The 20,915-nt window shown below is 40.9% G+C and overlaps 1 long non-coding RNA gene across 1 annotated transcript; it reads right to left on the bottom strand.

Moving 5' to 3' along the window:
* Positions 1-5,545: 5,545 nt before the first annotated feature.
* Positions 5,546-14,576, bottom strand: LOC124272327. The gene is made up of 4 exons (XR_006897304.1): positions 14,518-14,576; positions 7,302-7,398; positions 6,181-6,329; positions 5,546-5,684 (listed from the first exon to the last, which is right to left on the bottom strand). It is a non-coding gene; the product is annotated as an uncharacterized LOC124272327 (long non-coding RNA).
* Between the last annotated feature and the right edge of the window lie 6,339 nt (positions 14,577-20,915).

The following is a 20,915-nucleotide window of genomic DNA, read 5'->3' as shown; positions in this document are numbered from 1 at the left end:
AGATTTGGATAGTGTTTTGTTCACTGACGAGTTGAAATTTCATCTGGACAACTCAGATGGCAGGGCGAGGGTGTACAGACGGCGAGTTGAACGGTATACTGACGCGTGCGTTGTTCAACGTGGACAGTTTGGTGACGGAAGCGTTATGGTATGGGAATTAATCACATCTCATGGTCGGAAAAAAAAGGGCTGACAGGTCTGCGATACAGGAATGATATCACTGGGCCTTATTTTTGCAGCCGTTCGTTCAAGGACAGATGCGTAACTTCACGCTTCAGCAAGATAATGCCCGTCTTCATGTTGCTCGTGTTGTGACAGACCTCCTGAGACAGCAGAGCATTCCGGTACTCCCTGGCCAGCTGTTTCTCCGGACCTGTTCCATTTCCAGCACGATTGGAATGAAATGCAACCACAGAATCAGCCATTAACGTCAGCTGAAATGTTAGGAAAACACCACAAATCGTATTATTATCCTTTTGCATTACAAAATGGCATAACATCAAATAATGCACAGTTACTTTATTCCAGTAGTATGCGTGGTCCGAGTCGCTTTTCGGCTTGTCCCTGCATAACACGTGTAGATCTCGAATGTTTTGGGTAGAAGAATAACGACCCGGCGTGTTCTATACTACACAGACACGTAGGGAGTATGATGTTTTGAGGTGAAAGTACAAGAACGTTTCCGACACTCATGTAGACACTGTAATGACCTGTAACATTGACAATGTTGGTAACGTCACTGGCAGACGTGCACATCAACGTCAAAATCCACCTACAATCGAAATTAACTGGTTACTACTCTAATAAGCACTGGAACGAGTTAAAAATGACATTGGTCACATTAACAGAAGCACGCCTGGAGGAATCCGTGTATGTTTGGCAAATAGATAGCTTTATCCCATAATAGAGATGTGAGCCGCAAAATGCACACTTTAGATTGTACATAAAAATTATATTACGTACAGTGGTTAAGGCATTCGCTCGTGACACCAAAGGCCCGGGTTCGACTCCTCAAATGGGTACATTGTGTGAAGCCGCCCTGATATTGTTGGAATATTGCTAAAAGTAGGGTAAAACACAACTCACTCACTCACGATGATCGTAACTCTTATCCTCTAACAAAGACTTGAAATGTGTGTGAGCATAGGTGATAAAAGGATATTGGCGTTGAGCCAAACAGTATTTTTTACCAATAAGAATGGTTTGAATAGATGGTCCTCAATGCACAACGACATAATTGTTTTTCCAATTAACATGTATTTGTTTGCTTGTTTGATGTTTAACTCAGCACTATTCCAGCTATATGGCGACGGTATGTAAATAATTGAGTCTGGACCAGACAATCGAGTAATCAACAACATGAACACTGATCTACGCCATTGACATATGATGACATGTGTCAACTAAGTCAGCGAGCCTGACCACCCGATCCCGTTAGTCGCCTCTTACGGTAGGCATGGGTTATTGAAGACTAATTCCAACCTGGTTCTGTTCGGGTTATTGAAGACTAATTCCAACCTGGATCTGTTCCGGTTATTGAAGACTAATTCCAACCTGGATCTGTTCCGGTTATTGAAGACTAATTCCAACCTGGATCTGTTCGGGTTATTGAAGACTAATTCCAACCTGGATCTGTTCGGGTTATTGAAGACTAATTCCATCCTGGATCTGTTCGGGTTATTGAAGACTAATTCCATCCTGGATCTGTTCCTGGATCTGTTCGGGTTATTGAAGACTAATTCCATCCTGGATCTGTTCGGGTTATTGACATGTCTTCAGTTCACTATTTAGTATCAATATGATTCTCACAGTTTCGCAAACAGTCGATTAACATTTGAATTCACTCGAATCCGAACTGAAACCTCGAATGACGGTGGGATGGTCGTATAGCAAACAAGAAACATCACTAATAAAATGATGTGACAATTCCCAATTGGGCGAGTGTGAGTGAGTGAGTTTAGCGTTACGCCGCTGTTAGCAATATTCACGGCGGGGGACGGCAGAAATGGGATTCACACATTGTACCCATGTGGGGAATCGGGCATTCCCAACATGGGTACAATGTGTGAAGACAATTTCTGGTGTCCCCGCCGAAAATATATCGTTTCCTCCTTTGTTTTGAACAATAAGAGTTTGGGCTTGAAGTGAAGGACGGGATTGCTTTTACTTAGTGTACTTTTTATATTTCTGAACAGCTTTTGTTAACGAGAAATATATTGAATTTCTTTTTATCTGTGGGTAAGTCCAAATCAATAAGTTAGTGCTCTAATGTTTGATAGGCTAGCAAATCATACCTTGATTAGAAGAACCATTCAATCAGGGAGTTTTACTGTAGTTAATGTTTTTCATATTCCATACAACGTATTAAAATGAAGTAGAAAAAGAATTTGAAGTAAGAGATCACCTGATATTTTAGGAAACCGTATATGACATTCAATTATCTGATGAAACGTTATTAACAGTCATATAACAACTGTTTTAATTTCTTCAATCTTAAAAATACAAAACAGAATAAGCAGTTTATCTGACGAAACAGATTCCATTGCCATTTCGGCTCATTAAAAATAGAACTTTTACGTGAAAGTTTAAGAAATTATTTTGTTCAGGCAATCACAGGTTGATGCTGGTTTAATAAACATGGATATTATCTGATTAATTACAACATCCGCTTCGAGAGATTATTGCAAGTCTTTAAAAGAAAAGAAATGTAATGGTAATTTCCTAAAAGAAGCCGGCACATAATGTCTGGCTTTTGATAATAACAATTCAGAAACCTGAGTTATGGTGATAACGTATGATGTACGTGCAGGTATGTTAGGTTGTTGTTTTACGCCGCACTCAGCAATATCCGAGCTGGAGTAGTTAAATAATCCAATCTCGACAACACAATCCAGTGATCAACAGTATCTAAGCAAACGGGATACGATGACATGTCAACCAAGCCAGCGAGCCTGACCACCCGATCCCGTCAGTCGCCTCTTACGACAAACATGGGTTGATGAAGACCAGTTCTAACCCAGATCTTCACGGGTCCAGGAAAATGCATACAAACGTGTTGAAGCAGGGTGGAAATCATTCTCTTCCCACTTGTGTTACTTGTCATATCTTTCTACGAACCTCTGTTCTAATACGGCCATATTTCCCGGTTCTTGTAAAATCTTCTAGCGGCAAAAAATCGCAACACGAATTATCTCTTCCTTGAGTGGCATTTTAGAAGTTGGGAAGTACAATATAGAACAAACTTTATGGATAACAACTTCTTTTGCACTCTCGAATAAAAAGAAGTTGTTATCCCTAAAGTGTGTTCTATATTACAACGAATTATCTCCCTTCTTTCTATCCAATCAGAACACGTGTTACATCGACTTAGATCCAGCTTGACTAAATACAAGCAAATGTGGGGCCACAAATATCCCGGGGACTGTTGATGTGACACACAAGACATTTAATGGCAAGCTAGTCCGTTGTCAACGAGGGCGATGGAGACCACATTGATCTGCTGTTACATGACTGAGTTCTTACTAGAAGAAACGTTTGCGCATCGCGCAGGGGAAGAGATTCTAGTTTTACCGAGACCTTGCGAATGATAACTTTTGAAACAACGTCGCTGATTCAGACCTAACAAAGAAAACTTTTCCACTGTGCAGAAAAACGCAGAAAAGCCCACATTAATCGTGGAAATACCAACATAAACATATTACATCGCTACTGAAACAGTAAAAACGGCAACGAAAGACTATGAATCTGCAACAGTTTTGTATCAACGAACTTAGACCTCTACTGCGCATGCGCATTACGATCCTCGCTTCTTTCAAATTTCCTAGCAACCTTGAATCGCCTCGAGTATATAAAGTATTGAATATGTCAAAATAATTGCTGTCAATCATTTCAGACGAATGGAAAGTAAACTAAACAAGTGTGCACACAAGTATGATGATGATAAATGCCAAATAACACAACAGAAATACTTTAAAAAGGGAATGTAACTTTTGTCCAAGCTGGAAAATGTCAACATTTGGTCGAGTTGCTGGCTCTTCGTTTTTTTATCCAGTTGTAGAGATTTAAAGTTGCCGTTTTTACTGTTTCAGTAGCGAGGTATTATGTTCATAAAAACTATGTCTGGTTGTATATTTTGCATTGTAATGTACTATAAGCCTGTGGCCTTATTAAGTACTGAAAATAAACATATCCACTTTTGACAAGGAATTATAAAGTTCTTGACTGGGTCAATAGACGAAACAAGAAGCGAACAACCTCAATCCGCTCACAAAGTATCACGAACAGTTTTATAAATTCATCGACCAATCGTTAAGCATCAAGCAGTAAGCAAACATCTCATAGGATATCCTCGTCGGACTTTGTTGTGACTCTTGAGGTCGAGATAGCAACAAAATCTGAGCAACGGTACGCTTGCACACATGGACTGAGTATTGTTTTGTGTTCACACGTTCTCCGTAATCAGGTTATATGAAGTTGTGGTCCATCTTTTAGTATGAGTCCACTTACGTACTTGGTGCAACCTGCATCAGAAGTTAAAGATATCTTTCCTGTGGACAAGAATGGGGTATGTTTGAGATTTGAAGATAATGAACTGCAACATGAATTATATGTACTTAATCGTACCTTGGGATCAAGAGCGTTCTCTGCTGCAGCCCCCTATCTCTGGAACATTCTACCACTCGCCCTTAAAGAAATAGAATCTGCGGACGCTTTCAAAACTGCCCTCAAAACTCATCTGTTTCTCTTCATTGCTCCATTGAGCAATATCTTTTGGAAATAGGCGCTCTATAATTCAATTATTATTATTATTATTATTACTTATAGTACGATTATCGTTATCTTTAAGGACGCACGTAAAACCAAAATTTTTGGGGTGTGAAAAAGTGTGATGAGTCATTAAGGCAAGAAGTTGCCATCTTTTCAGGCACAAATTGTACTTCCGGTCTTACTTGTCCGCTTCTTAACATGTCCGTTTCTTAATATATAACATGCACGTCAATCAGAACATCTGCCGGGATTGAAAAAACCAAAGTTAGAGAATTTGCACATGGCGTTGAAATATAGTTCAGGTATGTTGATGATTTCACATCGGTCAATAATGATCAAATATCCCTTCCACTAAGTTACCGACCTCAACTAGAAGCATAAGATTCCCGTGCAACTGTTTCAACTGTGTTGTATTTACACGTAAGGATTTTCAGTGACAAAACGTCTTCACAAGACTGTGGCAATGGGGATGACTTCAACTTTTCAATAGTTCTTGTTATGAGGAGCTATAGCCAGCACCCAAGCCATTTGGTGTCGATATATTTATTTCATCAGTGTGTATTTGTATCTGTAGAGGTTTTTGCATATTAACCTTGTTCCTGTTATTATCTTGTGGGTGTTGGTATGATAGAATGCGTAAAATTAGTTATGCCATCTGAATATCATGGACACCAATGAATTACATTGCATCAATCAATTCCAAGAATATCATACCATGTGAAGAACATAGATACCGTTATACACTTACCAAACCATTTTGGTTTTAAGTTGAAGTGGATGTGTGGGAAATAGACAACGAGACGCCCAGCAATGAATATGGTGGCATACAGCACCTCAATCTGTGGATTCTGTGCAATAGGTGCAACAATGAAGAACAAACACCACAGCATGAAGCTGATATGGATGAGGAGGGGAACCTGAAAGAGTGAGTGAGTGAGTTTGGTTTTACGCCGCTTTTAGCAATATTCCAGCAATATCACGGCGGGGAACACCAGAAATGGGCTTAACACATTGTACCCATGTGGGGAATCGAACCCAGGTCTTCGGCGTGACGAACGAACGCCTTAACCAATAGGCTACCCCACCGCCCCACCTGAAAGAAGAAGGCAAAATATGGCTTACATATGCCTGCGACTTAATTTATATAGTCGAATATGTCGCAGCTTGACAGCGTAACTTCTGTAGTCGAGCTTTTCGCGTCTTGACAACCTAACTTATATAGTCGAATATGTTGCAACTTGACAGCCTAACTTACATAGTCGAACATGTCGCATCTTGACAGCGTAACGAATGCGGTTGGAGGAGATAGAGGTTTAGATATTTTCCACTTTGGCGATACACATTAGGGTGCCATCAAACCTAGAAACATAATCCTGTCGTACTGGGATTTGAACCAATTATCAGTTACAATACCTTTATTCGTTTCGGGTCGTCCTTTATTTAAACCTCAGTACAATACAACATAGAGCACAGACAAAGGAGATGACCTATCCGGTGAAGCCGAGGAAGTTGATGAGTCTGGTGATGGTCCCCTGTAGTACCATGAATACAGTGAGCAACACCTGCAGGGAAGCAGCAACACATGGGCATCAGCTGAGATTAGAGGAGTTTAGTAGACAATGGCATCGGTAATATTTTGGATTTTGAGAGCAAAATTTAAATATTTTGTAAAATATTAATGTGCATATGTCATAAATACAATACAAATCTCAATGTGTGATTAGCAGTAAGACTTGCTGCTTCATAAATCCATAAATCTCTCTCTCTCTCTCTCTCTCTCTCCCAAATGCTATGCTTTGGAAAAGAGCACCATCAAGAGTCAGAGCTGTGCACCTTGAAAGAGTTGGTGTAAGTCTGTCATATCATTTGTTGACATCATGAGGCGGGCATTATCATCTGCTCAGGGGGGCAAATTCTGGGCCTAGATTTCGAAGCTCTCTTAGCAAAAAGATAGTCGTAAGTGCCATACATTAACATTAACCTACGACTATCTTAGCGCTAAGAGAGCTTCGAAAATATAGGCCCAGGTCTCTATCGATGTCATCACGGTAGCGCGTGTCTTTCAAGTTTCCATAAACAAAGATGATTTTTCATCCCACGGAATACCATTAAACATTCTTCCCAAAATGACGACATGGATTAACGTCGTCTTGACAGCTGATCACCATTGGGCGGCAATCAGAGGTCAACATACCTCAACTCATCTGCGAATTGTATTGTAACCTACTGCTGTCTTCGGCCAACCTGATACCAAGCTTGGTCACAAAGAAAGAAGCAACCTTGAGCGTAGTGTTCCTTTAAAGACTTGTACAGTTTGCCACAGACTGGTATCAACTCAGTAATTCTCCGATTCTGAAGATGCATCTTTCCATTTTTCCCAGTCGCATTAACATGCATGTGCAAATTGTGACTCATCTCAAAGTCGGGAAGATACCTACATGAAATCGTATTGAACATTGCTAAAAATTGAAGCGTAAAGGTATTTGTATTCAACTTCATATCGAGTTATATTTTATAATACAGGATATACTCACTTGACAAAAGATTGATGGCATGGGTGTGTACGTCTTCACATTGACATAGGACAGGAAGTCCCACCAGTTCCCATCACGGGCTGCAGCAAGCTGTATTCTAAGAGATAGGAAGAGCAGAGGTGGACGCATGATTCTGTTCTGTAAGTTTACTGTTGACAGGTAGGTATTCCCTGTCCTGAAAAATCTGGCAGTAACTAACACACATAGCGTTCACTTTGAATAGTGAACGTGATGTATCTTAGCTGACTCGGCAGTAAAGCAACAATTGCACACATCTTCGTCAAACCTGGCCTTTTCTATCATTCTTGCGTTGTGAAAACAGCTAGAATGAGCGAAAAACAACGTTGCAATGTTGCACAAAGCTCTAAACATGAGCAAGTACGTGGTTCAAGATTTCCTATTACCACAGCTTTGTCCTGGGACTGGTGTACAGGACGAGTGAAAGCTTTAACCGCTATGCTACCCCACTACCGATAATGTCGATTAGGATGCATATTACACATATTTCATCAAAAGTGTATGGAATTTTTCGCCAGTTTAGTTCTAATGTAAGAATATTTAAGAATTATCCAAGAGCATATCTTTGTATTTGTTATGGTTGTCATGGGCTTACATCTTCGAAGGGAAACGTTAATATTTAAACTCTATTGTTCTTAGGGAGAATTTGTAATATTGAGTCAGCGTTGCCCTTCTTATGCTTCCAAAGAGTTCTAATTGCCATAATTACTGAGGAGGAACCTGATACTCCGGAATATTGAATGGTTAAACGTTAATTCTCATTTGTTGGAACACTCGAGTTAATACGACCTAAATAGTAACACATATGTCTAATAGTCCAGGCCCGTGTTTGTCAGTATGAATGGATGGCCAAACGACACGAGAAGTATTAAACAGAATATTAGACCTCATGTTCAACCTTTTCACTGAATGAATTTGTATATTTGAACCAGCGAAAGACTGAATTAAAATGGTCGAAGAAACACAACCATACCGTTGTTGCCCGAATTGCACGAAATTGGCAAGAAACATGACGTATTCCAGAAATGTTCACTGTGAAACCAACCACGTATCGTTTCCGCTCATGCTGTCTTAAGAAGTGTAGAAGTCACAGAAAAGACATCGCTTCATCGTTAATGGAACACTTTCGACATTCCTCGAGGAAATGGCAGATGCAGAGCTATAGGTATGCTTTAGTCTGGAACCTCGCAGTGTGATGATGCCCGTCTATTTAAGGTCCATAGACACCGCATTTGGCACTTCTGGCGACATTTTGAGGAAAGCAATCAAGTTATAGACCGTCTCCTTAGTCACACGACCACCAACGCGACCACACATTAAGAGCGATGAATTCAAACTATGCACCTTCGACACAGGTTCAAGCCAGAAACCTTTACAGTACGTACAGAGGTGTATCGGCCTAGACCGACCGAAACATTCTGACGCCAGAAAATCGACGTGGATCAAAATCCGTGGAAGCATATTCGTGGAGAAGAGTTGTACAGCATTTGTTTAAAAATTCATGCTTGTTGCAAGACGTGACTAACGGGATCGGTGACTTGGCTGACACATGTCTTCGCATCCCAATTGCGTATATCGATTCTCATGATAATGATCACTAGATTGTCTGGTCCAGTCTCGAATATTTACAGACCGCCGCAATAAAGCTGGAATATATTGCTGGGTGCGGCGTTAAACAACAACCAAGTAAGTCTGTAAAACTTATAATTTCTGGAATATTCTCTGTTATATCTTCAGATCTTGGGGAAAAAATATTGTCATCATCTGATAACTGCTCCTTGTAGAGCAAGACTGTTTACCTCGCTACACAGCAAGAATGCCAAGGTTAACGATGCAACAGAGGGAACAAGCCATCGGCCGTCTTGAAGCTGGACAGAGTGTTGCAGATGTTGCCAATGCATTCCATGTGCACATAACGACCATCTACCGTCTTCAGGAACGTTTTGCTGCTACACAGACCACTGCTGACCGCCAACGTCCTGGACGTCCGAGAGTCACAACACCACGGCAAGATCGACACATTCAACGTTCGCACATCGGGGATCGATTCTTATCTGCCAACGAGACTGCCCGACAGACTAGTGGACATCACAACCGAGCAATAAGCGGAGATACAGTTCTGCGCAGACTCAGAGCAGTCCACCTCCGTTGTCGTCGTCCAGCTCGACGTCCTATCCTCACACCGAGACATCGTCAGAATCGTCTGCAGTGGGCTATGTTGCATCGAAACTGGCGTCGACAACAGTGGAGACTAGTATGGTTCTCTGATGAAAGTCGGTTTTGCATTTCTCATGCTGACGACCGAGTTCGAATATGGCGAAGACGAGGTGAACGCTTTGCTGACGAATGTGTAATGGAAGACGATGCATGGGGAGGTCCAAGCATTATGGTATGGGCAGCGATTGGCCTGAATCAGAGATTAGGGCCAGTATTCTTCCAGAATATTTGGCCAGGTCGGGGAAATGGAGTCACTGCCCAACGTTATATCGACCAGATCCTCCGACCCCAGGTTGTGCCATTTTTCGTCCGACACCAGCAACACATTTTCCAGCAAGATAATGCCAGGCGCCACACTGCTAGAGTCACTAAGGCATTTTTCCAGCAGCATAACATCCGACTACTGCCATGGCCTGCTGTCAGTCCCGATTTAAACCCGATCGAACATTTTTGGGACGAGCTGCAGAGACGACTGAATGAAGTCCGACCACATCCGACAACTGCAGCAGAACTCCAGGCAGCCATCATCCGGACAGGTGCGGCAATCCCTAGGGCCTTTGTCAACCGTCTGATTCACTCCATGTTCAGGTGGTGCACAGCTGTAGTGAATGCACGAGGTGGACATACGCTACTACTGCTTATGTGGTAAGATCTAACAACTAGTCTCTGAAATGAACATATTTTACTGAAAAAAGTTCATAGTAAAAAAAAAATATATAATGAAAAGGAGCCCTGAGACTTTCTTCATTTTCAGAGACTAAACAAATCTGCAGAGGGATAATTTCTTGGAATTTCACAACACATGCAAAGATTCTTATCACCCATTACTGCTTTAATTGTGTGTGACAGGAATATTTACTGCCCCCACCGCCTCTCGGTCCTACTGCCAGTGGTGTGGGCCGATTTGGGGTAATGAGTATCAAGTGTCGCCAAATCTATTTTGAGAGCAAGCAGGGATACCAGCTAAGGGTAGCATCTCTTGATATTCCTAGGCTGGACAACTGGATCTCAAAAAAAAAATAATCCAAAGTTATTTATATTCTCCAAAATCCAAAGGTTGTGTCTGCACTATATGTGGAAGTTTAATTGATGTCGCATATATATAATGTAACAAGCAGAAAAAGTCATCAATATCCCCCGCAATGGCAAAATACTCTTCATGTATATGTCAGTTAGTTATGACTATGTCGAATGTTTTGGTGTGTATATAGCAGTGAGTGAGTGAGTTTTAGTTTTATGCCACACTCAACAATATTCCAGCTGTCTGTAAATAATAGAATTTGGACCAGATAATCCAGTGATCAACAGTATGAGCATCAATCTACACAAATGGGATGCAATGATATGTGCCAACCAAGTCTGTGACTATATTACAAAGTGGAAGGAGAGTATTGAAAGGTTTTAAGTTCTACTCCGAAATGAGCACTACCACCAATTTCAGTCAAGGTCAAACTTCTATGGATCATACTTGACATATGTTCCAAGTTTGATGAAGCTTGCATGTATAGTTTGGAAGATCTGCTCCGGACAAGATGACTGACTGAGTTGGTTTTAGCAATATTCCAGCAACATCACGGCGGGGGACACCCGAAATGGGCTTCACACATTGTACCCATGTGGGGATTCGAACCCGGGTCTTCGGCGTGACGAGCCAACGCTTTAACCATTAGGCTACCCCCCCCCCCGGACAAGATGACATCCTCATGGTCACAACAGCCTAAGTCATGTTTCCATGGAAACAGCACAAAAAGAAAATTCATATCTGGGTCTAACCATCAAATGGCACATTTATGGATCATGCTTGATTTGTGTACCAAGTTTACCATGTGTACCAAGTCACGTTTCCATGGAAACCACAAAAAATAAAATTCATATCTGGGTCTAACCGTCACATGGCACATTTATGGATCATGCTTGATATGTGTACCAAGTTTGATGAAGCTAGCATGTATAATTTAGGAGCTTTGCTTCGGACAAGATGACATTCTCATAGTCACAGCCTAAGTCATGTTTCCATGGAAACAACAAAAAATAACATTCATATCTGGGTCTAACCCAAAAGGCACATGTAGGGATCATGGTTGACATGTGTACCAAGTTTGGTTAAGCTATCACGAATAGTTTAGGAGATATGCTTCGGACAAAGCGTGACGGACCCACGGACGGACGGAACTCGTTTCTATATTCCCGCAAATTCGTTGTTGCGGAGGATAACAATATGCCATCAGATCCCCATGACAATGTCTTTTTAAAGTTTATGGATAAAGTCACAAATGCCTACATCGTTGAGGTACACTGCTTTGAGCCTAATGATTTATATTTCTCTGTTTGTCTCTTCATCATGCAAATCAAGGATGACACAACAACAACAGTAGCATGGCTTGTATTTTCTACTGACTTGTCTGAATAGGGAGAATTTCGAATGTCCTGGATGGAGAACAAAACAACACATTTTCACCACTTAAGTACTTTTCAATCATTGTATTCTGATTTGGACGAATGCTGTGTATATTTGCTTTCATCCTCATCAAAGTTCCAATTCATTTTTACCCTGAGATGGAAAACTTTTCGAAATGATCCCCTCTCCTCGCCAGTGTAAAATGAAACAGTTAAAGAAAATACTCAGATTTTATAAGTCATCAGGTCTCTAGTGTAATCACACACGTTGTTTGTCTGGAGTGAGAGGACAGGCAGAAGCAGGAGGTCTTGGCTCAGCGTGGGGTCTTGGGGAGAGGTGGGGGAGGCTCCCCATGAGTTAATATTAAACACTAGTGACAGCTAGAGATCAACTGATAATTACAAGCCATATTCTGGCTTGTGAATTCAGCAGATTGGTACAGACCCTGAAGCTGAGGAAATCTAGACTTGCCACATTTTCTAGACTTGTGTGGGCTTTCTTGGATATATTTGCACACCACCAGATCTATGTATGTGCCAAGTTTGGTGAAGAAATAGTGAACGGTTTTAGGTGGACTGCTCTGAGTCTGCGCAGAACTGTATCTCCGCTTATTGCTCGGTTGTGATGTCCACTAGTCTGTCGGGCAGTCTCGTTGGCAGATAAGAAGATAAGAATCGATCCCCGATGTGCGAACGTTGAATGTGTCGATCTTGCCGTGGTGTTGTGACTCTCGGACGTCCAGGACGTTGGCGGTCAGCAGTGGTCTGTGTAGCAGCAAAACGTTCCTGAAGACGGTAGATGGTCGTTATGTGCACATGGAATGCATTGGCAACATCTGCAACACTCTGTCCAGCTTCAAGACGGCCGATGGCTTGTTTCCTCTGTTGCGTCGTTAACCTTGGCATTCATGGTGGGCGTTTGTCGGGAGTGATTTCAAACTGATTTGAGGGCATTTTTATACCCCTATGTGTCCGTGACATAATACGCATCATGATTTTCATGAAGAACTTTTGCAACCACATCCCACGGCCAATTCAATTGCTGCGTTTTGGCGATGTACAATATCCAAGAGAAATCACCAAACAGAACCTCAACATTAACAAACTGTTTTTTCACAACAAAGGTAACCAATGTGTAGTTACACTATAATATTTAACAATGTTCGGTCGAATATTTATTCATTTTGAAAAACTTGCGTTTTTTATGCGGTTCAATATATATATGTAATAAATTATTATTTTTAAATTTATACATATGCTTACACACACATTTTTACCGATTGTCCTTGCGTTCGTTAACCTAAAATATGTCGTCACTCTTTCAAGAGTATTAACTACCTGAAATTAACACGTCCCCGTTGTTTTGGTAGTTACTTTAATCCTTAAGTTTATGTTAGGTACATGAACAATGCGAAAGCTTGCATCACGTCAGAACTGTTTTTTAACTGGTTGCTAACATTTCACACACATCATATTTAGTCGCCACCTCCCCCACCCGTGTCTCACAAGGAAGCTTGTGTCTGCATTCACCAGTTTATCAGCTTCTGTGAGTGTGCAGGCGTCTTATGTCTTTTTACATATGGTCCGTGGTTCAGATATCCTGTAATTTGTTTCTCCGTAGTACTACAATTTCAACAAAAACACAAGTGTCCGTATAAACAGGGCACTGCTGTACATGCCATATACAAATGCACCACCAACATAAATGCAATGGGCATGTCTTAATTATGTTTGAAATTCCTTTCCAAATCGCTTATTGCAAGTGAAACATACTGAGAACTACATGCATGTTAAATGTGTTATGCAATGTCATTAATAGGTAACAATTTTGGTACCATTTATGGGTCATTCTCAAAATATGACGAAGTTTTGAACAGTAGCACATTGCGACGAAAATACTATTTCAATAATTTAAAAAAAAAAAAATCATATTATCAGGGTTAGGGTATTTGATAATATTTAATTATTTCAAAAGAAGAAATTAACCGTTACACTCATATTTTATGATAACTGAGGGCAGTTTTAATGTCAATGTATACATAACACATGTTCAGTCTTAAGTATACAACTTATATCAGAAAATATACCATACGTTACCATTTCATTTTTCTCACACCAAGACATTTTTGCCAAAGTTACATAACCCTTTGTGGGAATAATGACACAATGTAATTTAAATTTGAAAAAAAGAAATAATTTGTAAACAATAACTAAAGTGTGAAACTAAACTAAACTAAAGTGTGATAAAAATTGCTTTTATGCTTGTTACACCACTGACATAATTTTTTCCAGTGCATAGTTTAAAAAGTTTATTTTAAAAATATTTTATTACTTTCCTGTGTGCAATTTATCATGACTGCATGTTTTAATGTGTATTGCTACAAACAATTCTATTTCAACTTCTTAGTAAGTCAACAATAAACATCACTCAAACTGTACTTACTCTTGGAAGTGTTTTTCAACTGTCATACACGTGTTTCTCTGTAGTAATGTTGTGTGATTGCTCATTGGTGTCTTTCATACAAATGCACCGAGCCTCGCTTGAACCATCTCATTCTGAAATGTTCTAGAAGGTTCTACGTACCCCACCACGTCACTTTTGGGCCTGCTCTTACAATCCCCCACCAAATAAGGGCACCGCATCTGAAAATATATTTTACATATTTGTTTCGCAACGTTGTTGTAATTTTCTCACTTCACGACCTGTGCCTATCTGCACCCCTCTGGGCTTTCTTACCTACCTGTCACATTTAAATATTATTGCACAAATGTATTACCAATGTAGTACTTGTCACACATTGTTAGGGTTTTGTAAGGCTTCAGTGCAGAGTTGTACATTACGGAAATGAACATATTATTTTTATGCTATCATTTGTCATTTTTATGTCCACTTCAGTACGAGTCCCACAAAAGTAAATTTCAAGCAATCTAAATCATCCCTATGCAGTATTCACTGAGTATGTTACATCCCCATCCAGCATGCATGCAGCCTTTACATCCTCATTCATAACTGATCCAGCCCCGGTAACACGGAAACGTTTTGAAAACGTTTTAAAAACGTTTCCGTATGGTCTTAAAAACGTTAAAAAAATTATTTTTTAAAAAACCTATTTTTGTGCATTTCTTTTACGTTTTAAAAACGTTTTTTTACTAAACGTTGGCGAGAAACATTAGAAACGTTCAAAAACGTTTTGAATTTTTTTTTCCATGGGGTTTCTGAAACGTTTCGTTAACATTTGAGTTGAAACTTTTTGCCATTGTAAACATATCCGAAACCATATCATTCTCTTATAATGTTGCAAGACAAGTTTACCAACACTTAGTGTTTTGAATCAAGTCAAATAAGTACATACACGTACGTAAATTTGTTAATCATCACATCCGTTACTATTAGTGGAAATGAAAACAACAGAAGGAGCACCTTTAGAATCCCTCACCAGGACTTGTAAGGAAGTAACCGTTCATCAGATGTGACCTTACATGTCACTCATACGTTCTTTCACTGTAGAAACTTTTGCAAATGTTTCTTACAGAGCGGGGTTTTGAACTCACGAAGCTGGTATTTGAAGTTTTCTACCGATTGAGCTACAGGGGCCTCGGGGGCCTCGGCAAGAGGGAGTTGAAAATTGAGGGGCATACTTGCGAGCTGGAAGTTGGTTTGCTATTAGTAATATTAGCATGATGGAGTGCTTGAGATTGAAATTCATTTATCGTTGGAGTCTGAATCGTACTCAAATGGACGCCCATATTGAGTATGATTTTTCAACTTGGTTTTCAACGACCTGTGACTGGTACAGTTTTTGTAGAGTCACGCTAGAAAAGACAGGGGAGGAGGGCCAGACATCATCGTTGGGAAAAGTTTGGTTAGTGAAAATACCATAAATGTCATGCTGTCGAAGGCCAGTGGGTGTTCGGTGGTGTTGATAGAGAGGCAAGACACAATATTTTTTGGTACCAGTAGCCAGTAGAGTTACTCCCATCAAACAGAGGATTGTACCTGTTTCAATCATCATTTTTAATTGCTGAATGCCCATCCGGATTGGTGCCATGTTTTCACACCCCCCTCGAGGATGGAATCAGGTTTTAACATCCCCATGTAGGATTCATGGAGGTGTTCTCATCCACATCCAGAAGGCATGCAGGTTAATCCGTCCTCATCCTGGATGCATCCAAGTTTTGACATTCCCATCCTGGATGCTTGCCCGTTTCTGACATTTCCATGCCGCTTATCTCCATGTTTCGTCATCGCCATACACATTGCTTCCCGGTATTCACATGGCCCATCCTGTATGCTTCCCGGTTTTCCCGATCCAGTGAGCATCCAGATGTCTATGCCGCACCCACCATACGTCCAGATGTCAAATCCCAATCCAGGATACTATTAGTTATCCCCCGCAACGCGTTTTGCGGGGGGTATTAAAATGGACTCCGTCTGTGCGTGCGTCTGTGCGTCCTTCCGTCTGTGCACATTTGTCTTTTCCGGAGCAGAACTCTATAAGCGTTCAATATTTCTTCACCAAACTTGGCACATACATTGATCTGGTGGTGTACTGGTGCCTTTTGGCAGTTTTGGAATTCTGAATAAAATATTTTTGGCGTTTCCATGGCAACAATTTCGACTTAGACTGAAATTGGTGATAGTGCTCCTTTCTGGAGCAGAACTTAAAACACCTTTCAATGCTCTCCTTCCACTTTTCTATATACACACCTAAATATTTGACATAATCAAAACTCGTAGACATAATCATGAAGAGTATTTTGCCATTGCGGGGATATTGATGACTTTGTCTTCTTGTTACATGGTGTTTTGAAAGGATGAAAGGGACTGTAAGACCCTTGTAAATTCCGTATTTCCTTTAGCTGCGCCTCAGGGTCTTACAGTCACGTACACCCTCTCAAAACACCATGTAACTAATGTGACGAATTTATTACCCTTTAGATCTTTTAATTTAGCTTATCTTTAAACAACAACATTCAACCTTCGGCAGAATGAGACGCATTTGAAGACGCATTTGAAGCGATCAGCCGTTTGGCAGCCACATTCCATCTGAGATCAAGGTCATTCGTACAACCCGTGTAGTGTGTCACGTGGCAGATTTTAAGGGGTGTATGGTTCGTACACCCTGGCAAATCCGCCAACATGGTTTCGTATGCTTTTGCTATTAACCAATCAGAATTTGACAAATTTATCTAAAGGGTAATAAATCCAGATGTCAAAGCCCGACCCAGGATACATCTGGGATGTCACAACCCTATACCATGGCTAAAAATAACCCTTAAATGACCCGGATCACGTCCACCTACTGTTACGCTTGAACTCAGGCGATACTAGGGCTTGTAACCAGTTTAAAAGCTATCTACTAATCACAGCATGTCTTGCAAAGCAGGGATGGAAATTTCCCAGTCGTGTTTATTGTACCACAATATACACGACATCGGGTACAATATACACAACGTTGTGCATATAGATGATGTGAATTAGAACATGGCAACTCACTATGACTGACTGACAGACCTTGATAAATCCCAAGTACTTACTAACGGTATTAAGTTCTACATCAACTCATACCAGTACATGTAATCAAGAACAATTATGTACTAGTCGTAAAACATGCTCTTCCACATTGATTATAAAATGATATTACAACAGTTGCAATAGATTTGTAGAAATTTTCGATATTCTAGCAGATATATTACTTTGTCCTACTTTTGAAATCCATCATCTAAGCTGTCAGGAAATTCAGCAGCCATCTCTTGTGCAGTAATACCAATGTGGAGCTTAGAGGCTCATTCTGTTTTCTTCCTAACTGCATCTACAGTTTTACTTACAAGTCCACTTGGTGACAAACAGTTCCTTTCCTGAAGGACCCTACAAACATCACGACTCAGGTAATCCCAAGGAATTTCCAGTCTTAGAGGCCAATTTGGATCCCTGTTGACATTTTGTGCAATAACTCATGTGGCAACATGCTGACATGGCCTAATGGGAACTTCATGTGGCAACATGCTGACATGGCCTATAGTTTGGCATGAAATGCATGTGGACCCGTTTTTTTGTAAATATCTCTTTATCCAATGACCCAATCGATCTCAAACTGTGCAAGTGGATGTTGTGTCAGACAACCTAATCACATTGTAAATCACCGATTTTATGCATTTGTATTAAAGAATCTGTCTATGTAACTGTCAACAAAATAAACAGCAGAACGCAGACGGCTTGCAGAGGGAGGGAGCCAATGACCTGTAACAGCGGCAGTTTTGGGTCATAAAGGTCAACGTTCGTCAATGTAGGTCAGCTATGCACGTGACAGGTATGAAGAGGTGTCACAGGTCGTGAATAGGGTAAGGTGGGCGCCAACTGTTAACCATCATACGGAGTTTGTTTCTCTGAGTTGTTCAACATTAACCACAAAACCCATTAGTGAGAATTATTCTGTAGGTTAAAATCTTGAAATTTGTAATGTTAATGTCATATTTTGTTTATGCAGTACCTAAGTGGAAATGCATTTAAAGAACACAGAAAGTATATTTACACTAAATCATTAATCGGACCACCTATGGTTAGAACTCAACAACTGTTAAAGCCCCGTTCCCTTGGACACAAGCACACACAATCATGCACACTCATTGAAGAAAAGATAGAATGAAGACAAAAGTGTTATGTTTTTATGTCGTTCACATTCCAAATTAAGCAATGCATTTCTAATAGCTTGAAGCATATAGATAGTTAATATTTATATTTTCATGATAATTTTATGTGAAATGAGTGTTTCATGTTACACTTTAAGTCGTTGGAATTAGTCAGTGCTGCCATTGTTAAAAGAAGTTATATTTCTTTGAGCATATCTGGCTGGATACTATTATTATCTGTAAATATAATAACAGAATTAAACTTCATCAAGTTCACTCCACTCTTCCACAGAGGAGTCATCAGTGTCCAGACGAATGACAACTGGATTAACTGTTTGCTCCTTCAAGCCATCTTTGAGCCAGTACTCTTTCTCCACCTTCTTGACATGTTCAACACATGCATGCCAGCGTGCAATGTCAATGTCACATATAGCAGTGTTGACAATGTGCTTGACATCATTAAACTTGAATGATTGATTTTTCCGGGCCACTGTACTTTTAAGGTCTACCCAGATAAGTTCTATTGGGTTGAGTTCACAGTGGTACGGTGGTAATCTCAAGACCTTATGGCCGTGTTGGCGTAGCATGTTGTCCCCTTTTCTCACCCCATGGTGTACCCACTTTCGGCCTCCGGGAGGTCAAAATATGACTTTCGCCGAATCGCGTTTTGAGGCTCTAGCACTCCGTCATGAACCTTCCTCTTTCATTTGAACCGGTCAAAACATGTCTAGCTCCATTTTCACCTTTTCACCTATTCTCACCTCATGGTGTACACTCTTTCGGCCTCCGGGAGGTAAAATTATGACTTTTGCCGAATCGCGTTTTGAGGCTCTAGCAATCCGTCACGAACCTTCATCTTTCACTTGAACTGGTCAAAACATGTCTAGCTCCATTTTCACGTTTTCTTTCTCTGAATGGCGTTTCGACGCTCTAGCACTCCGTCACGAACCTTCCTCTTTCATGTGAACCGGTCAAAACATTTCTAGCTCAATTTTCACCTTTTCACCTATTCTCACCTCATGGTGTACCCTCTTTCAGCCTCTGGGAGGTCAAAATATGACTTTCGCCGAATCGCGTTTTGAGGCTATAGCAATCCGTCACGAACCTTCCTCTTTCATTTGAACCGGTCAAAATATCTCTAGCTCAATTTTCACCTTTTCACCTATTCTCACCTCATGGTGTACCCTCTTTCGGCCTGCGGGAGGTCAAAATATGACTTTCACCGAACCGCGTTTTGAGGCTATCGCAATCTGTCACGAACCATCCTCTTTCATTTGAACCGGTCAAAACATCTCTAGCTCAATTTTTACCTTTTCACCTATTCTCACCTCATGGTGCACCCTCTTTCGGCGTCCGGGAGGTCAAAATATGGCTTTCGCCGAATCATGTTTTGAGGCTATAGCACTCCGTCACGAACTTTCATCTTTCATGTGAATCGGTCAAAACATCTCTAGCTCCATTTTCACCTTTTCACCTAATCTCACCTCATGGTGTACCCTCTTTTGGCATCCGGGAGATCAAAATATGACTTTCGCCGAATCGCGTTTTGAGGCTATAGCACTCCGTCACGAACCTTCCTCTTTCATGTGAACCGGTCAAAACATCTCTAGCTCCATTTTCACCTTTTCACCTATTCTCACCTCATGGTGTACCCTCTTTCGGCCTCCGGGAGGTCAAAATATGACCTTCCCCGAATCGCGTTTTGAGGCTATAGCACTCCGCCACGAACCTTCCTCTTTCATGTGAACCGGTCTAAACATCTCTAGCTCAATTTTCACCTTTTCACCTATTCTCACCTCATGGTGTACCCTCTTTCAGCCTCCGGGAGGTCAAAATATGACTTTCGCCAAATCGCGTTTTGAGGCTATAGCACTCTGTCACGAACCTTCCTCTTTCATTTGATGTGATATTTGTAAAGCATTATGATGTCATGCAGCTTTCAGTTAGCTGAGAATCATCACACTGTACACAGTTTCTATCATTAGTTCAGTTGAACACACTCACCATGAAAGGTGACCGCAAGCGAATAAAGTTACATTTCAGCCAAGGCCATACTCTCTGGAACAAAGATCTCACCCTTGAATCTGAAGACTGAAGATACCCAGGACTGTGACTAGGTTCAATGCAAAAGACTTCTCCCTGTTCACCAAGTCAAGGCTGGATGGAACTGGGCTGTCAACGCCTGACTGCGAAGGTATATCTACTTCAGTGAGGCTTCTGCGTCCCACTTCAGCCAGCAAGCTTCACCTGAAACAAGAGTATAGCAAACATGACTTGAAGGGTATGCGACCAGTCGACATTGAAAAGGTGGCCGAAGCATGGAACACAGCTCTGCGGCTGCATCGCTCAACA

This window comes from Haliotis rubra, unplaced genomic scaffold (genome assembly GCF_003918875.1).
Source record: "Haliotis rubra isolate DU_JTF1 unplaced genomic scaffold, ASM391887v1 Scf1687, whole genome shotgun sequence".
NCBI classification, from domain to species: Eukaryota; Metazoa; Mollusca; class Gastropoda; order Lepetellida; family Haliotidae; genus Haliotis; species Haliotis rubra.
Note: the sequence above shows the minus strand (reverse complement) of the source record. Positions and strands in the feature narration are given on the sequence as shown.